At 41.5% G+C, this 12352-nt stretch overlaps 1 long non-coding RNA gene and 2 other non-coding genes across 4 annotated transcripts; all 3 read left to right on the top strand.

The window, feature by feature from the left end:
- The first annotated feature begins 9888 nt into the window (after window positions 1-9888).
- LOC118001237 lies at window positions 9889-11847 on the top strand. 2 transcript variants are annotated; one of them, XR_004676654.1, is made up of 6 exons: window positions 9889-9968; window positions 10366-10590; window positions 10675-10738; window positions 10822-10883; window positions 11180-11244; window positions 11458-11847. It is a non-coding gene; the product is annotated as an uncharacterized LOC118001237 (long non-coding RNA). The 2 variants fall into 2 exon arrangements; XR_004676653.1 differs by lacking the exon at window positions 11458-11847 and having other exon boundaries at window positions 11180-11368.
- On the top strand, window positions 10961-11030 carry LOC118001713. The gene has a single exon (XR_004676817.1). It is a non-coding gene; the product is annotated as a small nucleolar RNA SNORD50 (small nucleolar RNA).
- On the top strand, window positions 11297-11365 carry LOC118001712. The gene has a single exon (XR_004676816.1). It is a non-coding gene; the product is annotated as a small nucleolar RNA SNORD50 (small nucleolar RNA).
- Window positions 11848-12352: the final 505 nt, after the last annotated feature.

Below are 12352 nucleotides of genomic sequence, written 5' to 3'. Positions count from 1 at the left end.
TTAACTTAATTCTCAAAGAGGTTCTCCTCTTGTGGTCAAAAGATGGTTGTAGCAGGATTTAGAGAAAACGGAACCCTCATGCACTGTTAATGAGAATGTAAACTGGTACAGCCACTGTGGAAAACAGTGTGGAAGTTCCTCGAAAAATTAAAAATAGAAATACCATGTGGTCCTGTAATTCCACTGCTAGGTATTTACCCAAAGAAAACAAAAACACTAATTCAAGTATAGAAAAAAAAGCAAAAACAATAATTCAAATATCCATTTATTGTAGCATTATTTAAAATAGCCAAGATATGGAAGCAACCCAAGCGTCCATCAATAGATGAATGGATAAAGAAGATGTAGTGTATTTAGCTTGGAATATTAGCCATAATATTCCAATCCTACTTCACTTCCTTGGTCTGCCTTTTTTACTCTGCAGACTGACACAATGGAATATTAGCCATAAAAAAGAATGAGATCTTACCATTTGTAACAACATGGATGGACCTAGAGGGCATTATGCTAAGTGAAATAAGTCAGACAGAGAAAGACAAATACCACACAATTTCACTTATATGTGGCATCTAAAAAAACAAAATGAATGAACAAACAAAATGCAGAAACAGACCCATAAATACAGAGAATAAACTGATGGTTGCCAGAGGGGAGGGGGTCGGGAGAGAGGCAAAATGGGTGGAGTGGAAAGTACAGGCTTTCAGTTTGGGATGAATAAGTCATAGGGATGAATGGTACAGCACAGGGAATACAGTCAATGGTACTGTAATGGTGTTGTATGGTGACAGAGGGTAGTTACACTTGTCATGAGCATAGCATAACATATAGACTTGTTGAATCACTATGCCATCCCCCTGAAACTAGTGGAACATTGTGTGTCAACTATACTTCAATTTAAAAAGAGAGATGGTTGTAGCACTTCCAGATTTTACATCTTCAATATGCAATATGGACTTTTTCTCAACAGTTGGACAAAAAAGTTAAATCTGACTCTCACTGGCCCAAACTGGGTTGTTTCTACCTGCAAACCAATCACTGTAGCCAGGTGGGTAGGACTGGAGTGGTTAAGCCAATCAGGCCCTACCCTAGAGCTGAGAGTGAGTAGTTGCATCCAAATAATATGAGCTGAGAGTAAATGAAGGATGGATCCACAAAAAAACTAAGAGAACTTGGAAAAGGATCCTGTGGATGCCAGGTAGCCAAAACTGATGAATTTGTAGTACGAATCCTAAATGCATATCTCCACCTTTCACCTTTCTCCCAAATTCTAGGCTTGTTTATTCAATTGCATACTTGGTATTTTGTATGGGATGTCTACAAACATCTCAAACTTTAAACGTCCCAAACTGAACCACCTATGTGAAACAGGCCTGGAGGTGGAGTGCTCCCCTTATTCTTTGTTGTAGCTCCCAAATCTTACCCCCACTCTCCTCCTGCCAAAGCCCCATAATCTTTGAAGTAAGCCAATAGATTTTAACACTAGCTTCTTGTCCTTGTTACTGTCATCTTTCAAACCCCTGCATCACACTCCCTCATTCACTGATGACTCTAGCACCTGTTTGTCTTTATTCTCACCACCACTCTTATCAATTATAGTGTTAACATCCACAGTGATGATTCACCTAATACCTTACATTCTCAGTTTCTCATCCTCCTTCCCTCCAATGATCATTTCATTCTTCCAGCTCAACCACCCCATCCTGCAGTAACACTGTTGACTCCATCTTTATCAACAATTATACTACCTCTAAAATCTCAAATTCCAGAACCCCATTCTCTAATGCTCCCATTTCCTATCATTTCTAGTCTTCCCACTGCAGCTCTTCCTTGGAATTAATGAAATGTCCAGTCCACAGACACCATCTCTTCCTCACTACAAATCATCCCCTTACCCAGTTTATATTTCCTTGTTTTTTATTCAAATCATTTCCTTGCGAACACTCTTTAACTCTTTAGTCCTTTCTTCCTTCATTATCTAGCCTGGCAAAACTTTAAGCCTAATTAATCCCACCTACTCCATACCTGCACCCAAGTGTCTGAGTATTTCTAGAAAAGGAAAGCTTAAAACTTTATTCATAAAAATTTATGGCCATAAATGTCATGGGCACACAACTCTGGCAACCAATCCTACTTCACTTCCTTGATCTGCCTTTTTTTACTCTGCAGCCTGACAATTTCACATATCCTTTTCCTAAACCTCTTGTACCTCATTATTTTCCATTCTCACTTGATGACCTTGCCTCATGATTATTTGAGAAAATAAAAACAATGAGTCAGGATCTGCATTATCTGTACCTATACTTCCTGCCGTGGAGCAAGAGACATCTACTGCTTACTACCAGAAGCCACAGCCCCAGGATGTCAACCACTGCATGATTTGCAGGTATCAGGGTCATCAAGAAATATGACTCACACAGGCACTGGATGTAACACTTTACTCACACAAGAAGCAGAGCAAAATCAGCCTCAATAGTGAGCATCAGTCCCCGATGGCCAACGCATCTTACCCCACAGTTGATGCACAGATGATCTACACACACTCCTCCTGTGTTGCAGGTGAAGGATCCCCACCTCTCCCTGCCAGAACAGATATAGCAGTGGGGTTGGCCAGGTGCCATATGATGCACACACTTTAGGCAGAACAAAGTAAATATCAAATCAGGAACAGGGAAAGATACTCCCAAACAAATCTATACGCCCAGTACAGGGTATGAGGGCTCATCTCCATGTACAGAAATGTTCCAGGTCCAAGGCACACTGTTACGCTGCCACACAAGGGTCAACAGACTGTGCGTGACTGCCTTTCTCAATGGTCCACCCCCCCAACCATTGTTCAGCTGCTTAAATAGCAGATAAAGTGCATAAAATGTGATAGGACCACTGTCTGCCCCAAATTTGGAGGTACAGCTGCATCTAATGGGGCCCTTGAACAATCTATATGGATGCAGTTTGCCTGCAGAGCCTACCTGTCATTTTGAGGCAGTACTTCATCAAGGTCTCTAGGAGAACAAGACCCAGGATGACGATTAGGCCTACCCTTGAGGATGGTCCCTAATTAGGAACCCCAAGTGCCTGGATTAAGCCAACTAAGGAGTTTTTTAAAAAATGCATCAGGGGGATGGGGACTGCAGGTATATATAGTCAGTAATCATCCCACCTGAGCATGGATGCTCTTTAGTTTTTACCTTACCTGAATTATTGATATATACACAAGAGTTGTTGGCAATAATACAAATGCCTCAGTTCTGCCAACAGATAATCGAGGCTATTCAGTTATCCATCACTACCTTAGCTAGTGAGTTTTGTGAGTCTTGTTGGTTTTGGATAGCTTGGAGGTCTGAGTCATTCTGTACCAGTCAGGCCATCACAATGGGAATATGGGATCACGGCCTTAACCTTTAATTTAGAGGACTTCTCTCTACCACATAGTATGGGTGTTAAGTCTTCTGTAGGAATCTCATTCACTTCGGTTTTATCTATCCAGTTTTGCCAACAAAAGCCGTATTGCTCCATGGATCAACTCTGTGCTGTCCTTTTTTTCCCCCTTTATAATCTCTTGAATTCCCCTTTTGGCCCTCTGGGCATGGATTCCCCTTGTTTTCTATCTGTTCAGCCCAAGTTGTCGGAAACCATTGAAATCATTTTGTTTTTTCATCCCAAGCAAGACTTTTGAGTGGAGCTTTTCCATTGTTTCCCCCACAGTCATTTCAGAGACAACAGTAGTGATAGCAGGGTCTTCCACAGAGAAGGGCCTTATTGCATGAAGGCCTCCAATGCATCATCCATGTCCCCAGAGGCAGGGTCACATAATCAGGTGTCTATGGCTTTTACCTGAAATGCAGGCTTTATGAATGATTTTCCAGAGTGTCTTAGTCTTAGGGAAGTCCTATATTGAGAATACTATTCTCATACTCCTTGCAATCTACATCAAGAGTGACATGGACTTATCTCTCTATCCTGTTTGTTGCCTTATTCAATGCAGGCAAAAAATGCATTGCAGCAAGGGGTCAGTGGTTAGCTTCAACTGCACCACTCATCCTGAGACATTTGGGTCTGCAAGGCCTTCTCATCGAACAGGGGCACCAACCAAGCTGCACAAGACTCTCCTGGCCTCTGCCCATATCTTTCAGTTTTTGTATTTCACTCTCTGAAAAGGGCCTCATTTCAACAGTTTCATTTTCAGCAACATCATTGGTGGTTTGCATTTAGTGAAAACAAAGTCTTACTTGGGGCTTTTAAGCAATTTGGATCAAGCAAAGCTTTCTACATGGGGGCCTTTGATTCCCCTTGGATGTCATCTGCAGCTTCTGCATGTGGGAGCTAGAGGACAGTGATGGAGTGTGAAGGTGGCCAGAAGCCAGGTTAATTTTCCAGGTTTTTTTAGGGCCCACCTCTTGCATTTCTGCCCTTATCCATCATACCAGTTTATCCTTGTTGATAGGGAAACTGCCTACATCTCATTTATTCCCATTCGGCCAGAGAGAGCCCAGTACTCAGTCAACCCCCCTCAGGAGCTGACACCACCGTGGGATGGCTGGACTGATGAACGCCATGTGTCTGCATCATGTACTAACATTGTTGGTGACCTTGCTCACTGCCCTAAACTGTTGAGCAACTAACACCTGTTGCCAACCACCAGGAAAAGCAATAGCAAGATGTCAGCCTACTGCAGAGTTTGCAGGTGTTGGCATTGCCAAGAAAGACATGACTCACACAGACACTGGATGGAACAACACTTTATTCACAAAGAAGAGATCAAGCAAGATCAGCTTCAACCGTGACTGCCAGTCCGTCATGGCCAGTGCATCTTGCCCCAAAGATGACTCAATGAGGTGATCCGTACTCATCTTTTTATGTGGCAGGTGAAGAATGCCCTTCCCTTCTCACCAGGAACAGATAATAGCAATGGGGTTGGCCAGGTGCCAAATGATGTACATGCTTTAAGCAGAAAAAAGAGGTATATATCAAATCCTGAATAGGGAAAGATAGTCCCAGACAAGTCCAAATGCCCAGAGCAGGCTGGTAGGACTCCTTATCTCCATGAAAGAAAATGTTCCAGGCCCTAGGGACACTTATGCAGTTATGCAAGGGTCAATGGGCTGTGCATGACTGCCTTTCCCAACACCGTTTTAACAAATAAAACAGATGAATTGTTCTTGCTCCAGTCAAAGACCTCCATCTGCATTCTGGAAAAGATCTCCTCTTCTCAAGAATTTTGCTCCTACAACTTTTTTTTTTTTTTTTGCCTTAAAAAAGCAGTCCCTTGACCTATGACCCTCTCCAGCTACTGACCCATTTCTGCCTTCTCATCTCATTTTCTCCTCAGTCCTCTTCAACTGGGCTTCCATCATCACTATTTCACTGAGACTGTGTTCTTCGTGTTGCCAAACCCAGTGGTCGTTTTTGATATCATACCTGACCTTTCAGGAGCATTCCAAATCACGTATCTCTCTCCTTCTTCATTTCCAAGATATCACACTCTCCAGTTTTACCTCTAAGGGGTCTCCTTTGCTGGCACTTCCTTCTCTACTAGAACTCTAAACTAAGCAGTGCACCGAGGTTCTGCTCTGTCCTGGGCTTTCTCCTCTTTATTTATACTCTTTCCCTGATGATCTCAGTGTCATGCTTTAAATATCTTACTCATGCCAATGACACTCAAGCCCTGACCTCTCCTGAATTTTAGACTCATGTATCACACTGTCCTTGACATTTCCACATATATAAGGCTTTTCCCCTAATTTAAGCTCTTTACTTCATGAACTTAACACTTTACTATTTCATAGAGTATTCACAAGATTTTCTTCAATTCACATTTTTCTGTTCTGCCATCAAACCTAGACTTTACTGACTAGTTCAGTTTAGAAACTGGAAAAAAGAACATTATACTAAGATTCTTTCATTCTAATTTTTGAAGTTTGATTTTTTTTTTTTTTTTCTGCTTTGGAATACTTATGCTTACACTACTTAACATGGCATACATACTTCTACCATGATTTTAGCAAGTTGTAATAGTGAACTTTATTCTCATGCATTATCCATCCAGATCTTTGTGTGTACTGAAATGTTTTCAAAAGTTGTCTACTGTAAGGTATCTGCACACACTATAGTACTGGTTCTAACTATTGCAGTTGGCACTTTTCTCTTTTCTCCCCACACTTGCCCATGCACAAAACTTCAATCATCCTCTCTACATTTGTTTGTCCTTCTCTAGCTCTGACTTTTCTCTTGGGTTTCATTTCTACATTTCTGATGATCCATTGGCTATGTAACGCAATGTTCCACCCCATATTTAACACAAGAGAAAATGAATCTTTTCCCTTCTCCCAAATCAGTAACTGACTTCCCTCTTCCTCTCAATGGAGTTGCTGTTCTCTTGGCTGCCCAGGCTCCATGCTGCTCCCACATCTCATCACATCCTGCTACTTCTTCCTTCAACACAGCCATATCATGCCTTCATGACATTATGAATTTGGGAAAAGAAAGACCTGGGAATGTTAGTTAACTGAAATCTCTATGCCTCACTTTTTCCATCTCTACCGCAAGGTTAAAAATACATACCAGGATTATCTGAAGAGTACATGAGCTAAAGTGCAGAAGAACCTAACAGCACCTAAGTTCTGTGTGTTGTTTTCTTCCCTGCTGTCCATTTCCATGGCCAAAATTATAATGGTGTCCCTCACAATATTTCATCTAAATGACTGCACCAATTTCTAACCTCTGCTTTTAATCTTTCCTCTAAAACACTATTTGGTTCACATTATGATCTTATCCAAGTCTTTAATAACTACTTTTTAAAGCAGAGGTATCTAAAGTTAGATAGACACTTCTTACTAAACTATAAAGTCAGGAAGGACAAGGACTTCTGTGTATTCTTATTAGCTTTCCCTGAAGCACATGGCATGCACCAGGGGCTCAGTGACCATTTCTTCCAAAAAATTATTAAAACGATGATTGTATCTAAAAGTGTGTTAAGAATATGAAAACTTATTTTTAGCATACTGAAGCATACATATTTAATTTCAGTTCTGACCTTTATATGGTCTTTCTTAAATCACTTCAAATATTTGGTAGCAATTTGCTTGATTGTTTTAGGTGTAAGGAGCAATGACTGATGGCTTCATCTCCCAGTATGTTTCTATGTTCCTTGACAAGATAAACTCCTTGAATGAGTTGTGTACCCGCTTCACAGTCATTGCCATGTTCACTGGAGGGCAGTATTGTCAACAGGCAAGTTCTGGATTCATTTCATTCTGCATTTGTTAATTATTAGTTTGAGTCAAAAGTTGATACAGAAGGTTTTTTGATTTGGGGGGTTTTTTTTAAAGACTGGAATATGTTTCAGGTATGCAGTACCACACTTACCCTAAAACAGTGGTTCTCAAACTTCTATAGGTATATGAATGTCTGTAGACCTGTGCTGTCCAATACAGCAGCCACTTGCCATATGGTAATGAGGCACTTGAAATAGGGACAGTCAAACCAAAATGTGCTGTGACTGTAAAATACACACTGGATTGCAAGGAATGCAAAAAAGGAATGTAAAATATATCAATAACTTGTACTAATCATTTGTTGAAATGAAAATATTTTGGTTATATTGGGTTAAAAAATGTATTAGAATTTCTGATTCTTTTTATTTTTTTAAAATGTGGCTACTACACTATTCAAAACTACATATGCAACTCATATTTGTGGTTCATGTTATGTTCTTGTTGAACAACATTGGCTCATATGCTTGTTTGAAATGTTTCCTGGGTCCCGTTTTTGGAGATTCTGCTTTGGTAGTTGCAGGTTAGGGCACAGAAATCTGATATTTATTAGATCTCCAACTAATTCAGTTGATAAGTCAGGGTAGGTAATCATTGTTTTATACTGCTTTTGACCAGGTGATTTGGGTCATCTCCAACACAGCAGTAATTCAAAGATAACAGAGTAATATTTTTCAATTTCGATTGTGTAATAATTGCCACCCCATAAAGTCATATGTACGTTTTTCAATTAGCAAAACACTCTTCAAAATATAAACACAACACAACCATTTTGTGGGAATGGAAGGATGGTGGGAAAAATTAAGCAATATCTATCACAGACTTAATTGACTCACTTCTAGAAATTGATCTTGCGGATCTCACAAATACACTATATCTGAAATTCACTTCAGCACAATTTGAAAGTGAAAAATTGGAAACTGAGGAAATAAATTATGATACGTCCAACTGAATACTATGCAGCGTATAAACAAGAATAAGTTCATCTATATGTACTGATACGGAAAATAATCTAGACTAATGAGGGGGCAAGTTGCAGAAAAGTATACAGACCTTATCTGTATATACGAAATATGAAAAAATATGTATATGTTTGTATATGCATAGAAAGTAAAAAACTATGAATAGTGGTTACTGTTAACAGTGGGGAGATTCCCAGTGATATGGAAAGGAACTTTTTGCTTTTTGTACTGTTTTAGTTATTTCACTATGAGCAACATGCAAATTTACATTTACATTAAAAAGTACTGTTGAAAAATCTACATAATGCCTAGCCAAGTAAGTACTTCATCACTTAGGTTCCTGTTACAGATATTTGCTTTTCACTATTATCTTTTAATCTGCAGTCTGGTCTTTAATTTTCTAAATGAATTTTTAAATGAATTTTCTAAATTAATTTAGAAAATTATATTCTTTCATTAATATTCCACCACTTATATTCTTTCATTCATTCAACCAATCGTTACCAACAACCTACTATATGCCACACGGAACACTGTTCTAAGGCAGAACAATAAACAGTGGACACAAACCGTATGTTCCTTACGCATTGGCAGGACAATAAACAAACCCACACATAAATAATAATTAGTAATGAATGCCATGAAGACCTGAATTTTCAAATGCTAGAATGTTCAAATGTCATGTGTGCTTGTGTGTGCATATACACGTATTCGCTCACACAGTCATTGCTACTTAATTTTTTAAAGAGTTATTTGTATATAGTATTCGGGGATATTTCTGAAATTTAACTTTCTCCTGCATTCATTTTAACGATCTTAGCGCAAAGTAAAAACAGCAAAACTTTTCAGTTGTGCGAATTTAGGCAATCAGCTGCTTTAGGGCCTTAATCTTCTCCTCTGCCAAACGGGGTATTTACCTCTCAGGTTGGCTGTGTCGGGAAGAATTCTAGGTGCTGATCATGTAACTCAACAGCAGTGCCCGGCACAAGGAAGCGCGGGGGTGGGATGGGCCCCAGTAGGGCAGGGACGCCCGCACTGGGGCGCAGCTGGGCCGCGTGCAGCGCGGCGGGCGGGCTCTCTGGGCAGGCGCGGTATTCTCGCCGTGGACCGCAGGAGAAATGCGGCGCTTTCACGTACTTTTTTCACCCGAGCACTTCTGTACGCCAATTTTTCTCTCCGGGCGTGCGGGGGCCAGTGCCTGCCAGCTCGTGCGGCGCCCGCTGGACGTCAACTCCCGCTCGCCGCCGGCCAACTAACCAGCCCGACTTCTCGAGAGGGCAATACGCTGAGGCGGCCCTGCGCTGCAAAATTCAAGTCCACTCCCGGCCCCGAGCCGGCCAATCTGTTCTGGGCAGACTTGGCCCGGAGCAGGCGGTAGTCTCGCCTCCAAACTGCAGCAGTTAGTTTGAATTCTGGCGCCACTCCCGCGCCACGTAGAGCCAGACTCGGGAAGCGACGGATCGCCGCGCGCACCGGGCGCGCACCGGGAACTGGGCGAGCGTGCGGTGGGCGGGCGACGCGCGCACCACGCCCCGGAACCAGCCCCCGAAAGAAAAGAACCGCCGCGCGCGCTCCCGCTCTCTCCCTTCAGGAAACGGCCACGCCCCGTCCTCTCCCACGTCCAATAAACGCGAGGGGGCGGGGCAACCTCGGTCTGACTCAGGAGAGGCTATAAAGGGAACTGCTGGAGGCGCAGTTCGGTCTTTTACGTCTGGACTTGGGAGGCCCTGAGTTGGTGGTACGTGAGTGGGCGTCGTGGGCGAGTACCCGGGCGGGCGCGGTTGGAGCTGGGGCTGAGGTTTGCTGCCGCACTGTGAGATTTTAGACATTTGAGCTCAGGGTGCTGTGGGTTGGAAAGTTGCACGTGGGAAACACGCAGCCAGACCGCCACGTGTACTGCGTGGCGGCCGCGGCGGCAGCGGCAGGCTTCGAGCTTAGGCGGGCGGAGGCTGGTGCTGATGGCCACGAGCGCTGCGCGCGGCCTAGTTCATAAGCGCCGACACCCGGCTGGCGGAACCTGGGCGGCGGCGGAAGAACAACAACCATATTCCCAGGATTTGGGGCGGAGAGTTAGTTTTAAGATGAGAATAAGAGGCCTTTACTAATTAGACCATTGTTTTCTTTTCTCGTCGCAGATCAAAAGATTATTTGAAAATGGTAGTCTCCGACCTTGTCTGAGATTGAGTGGTACTGTGCCCAGGTGGCGCTGTGTGCAAACCAGATGAGTGAAAGGCAGGATTCTAGTACTGAAAACCTTCGCCTGCCGTTCTGTGAAAATGCTTGGTTTTCCAAAATATTGGTCCCGTGCGGGAGCAGTGGCTCTCGGTGGTGTAACGGAGCTGTTACCTGGAGATGTTGAGGTAAGTACATTTGAGAGCTTAGAGAAATAAACCTGTTGATGTACAGGAAAAGATGATGTATCATTGAAATTTGCTTCTTAATAGATGCAAAGGAAAATTCCAAAACACGTGAGAGAATACTTGCTTGGAACCTGACAATCTTACCCAGGTATGTGTTGGGCTAGTATTTTGATTCAGTATGTTTAGTCCATAATGTAGATTAAGTGAAAAAATTTTTTTGTCCTTGAACAGCATCCTGGAGGTTGAAGAATAATAATGGAGCTATAAATGTCACTGACGAGCAACCTTGCAAAGTAAGTTTTGTGGTTTACAAAATCTACTACAGTGTTTCTAGTACAGTACTTCTGACATTTCGTATGGATTATGGTCTAATCAATGATGAAACCTATCCCGAAGCTGACTACCTGAAGAAAAGCATGTACGGATTCGGCTTCTGAGATGAGACCGATGAGCAGAAACAATAATTTCTGTTGTCTGGATTTTATAAATGAGAAGATTCTGTTAGGTTATAAATCTTGTAGGGGGAAAACTGCTACCTCACAATGATGTATTACAGGTTTTGTGTGTGTGTGTTTTTCTTTGCCAACAGTGAGGGATCGCTGTCTGCCCATGGAAAGAGTTTGCAGTAATCTTCCTAAGGTGTAACCCATTTCTGTGAGTGGAGATTTTTTATTCAACAGTTGGTCAGTATTTTGTCCTTGGTCTTAATCTATGATGATCTTATCCCGAACCTGAATATCTGTTGAGAAAACTTAACGGATCTGGCTTCTGAGATAGACCATTATAAGGACAGATATTTTTTAAAAATTCTTTTGCCCTTCTGATGTTAATAGTCTTGTAAATCTCAAATGTTTTTTCCTCTTCTAGGGCTAATGCTACGAGATTTACTTGTATGAAAGACAAGGAAAAGCTCTTCACTTTACTGACATGGGAAGAAAACCTACGAATCAAGACAATATATTGTTTTTTTATTTTTGTAAACAGATTATGAAGCAGCATCAAATCTAATGTATCCATAAGAATTAAGCCATTTCCTTTTACTTTTGTCACACTGCCCTAGTTACTACCTGTTAAATAGGTTACTTGGTAGAACTAGCTCTATTTTACAGGAATGCATAGAAAACTATGTGTTTTTTATGGAGAAGTCTTTGTTTTCAGTTAACCAGACTTGAAATCAGATTATTCTGAATGCTTCACCTTTGGTCACCTGTTTGAATTTAAAATGCATGATTGTAATTAAAGCTGAGTGAAAATTTACAGAGTAATGTGGGGAAATTCTTAGGTTTTTTTTTTTTTTTTTGGAGCAATGACTCGGTTTGGGAGTATCAATAAGTACAGATCATGTTGGCTTTTTGTAGGGTACTAAATATTACTGGGTTAATGGTGAGCAAAATGGAGAGACTGTTATTAGGGAGAAAAACAACAGGTATCAAAATGATCAGTGATTCAGTAATCACGGAATAATTGGTTCTAATGAAATTGTAACTTGAAAGGATGCTCAAGATAGAAAATGTAGAATACTGAAAATGAAGAGCGCACAGCATAACAATTATAGGTTATGGGGGAAGATCAGGGAGTTTAAAGTAGTCAAACATTGCACAGAATGGATTTAGTGTAGACTGTAATATCTGCTCTAACCAAGGTGGTTGGGCCCTATGCATGATCATTTTCCCTAAATAGCTGCATGAATAAGTTGTTCTAAGCCCATACTTACGTGTCAGTCAAAATAACAGTATTTTTGTCAGCTTATAATGAGCTGTCC

Source organism: Mirounga leonina, unplaced genomic scaffold (genome assembly GCF_011800145.1).
Source record: "Mirounga leonina isolate KUSES-001 unplaced genomic scaffold, KU_Mleo_1.0 Mir_53, whole genome shotgun sequence".
Taxonomy (NCBI): domain Eukaryota; kingdom Metazoa; phylum Chordata; class Mammalia; order Carnivora; family Phocidae; genus Mirounga; species Mirounga leonina.
Note: the sequence above shows the minus strand (reverse complement) of the source record. Positions and strands in the feature narration are given on the sequence as shown.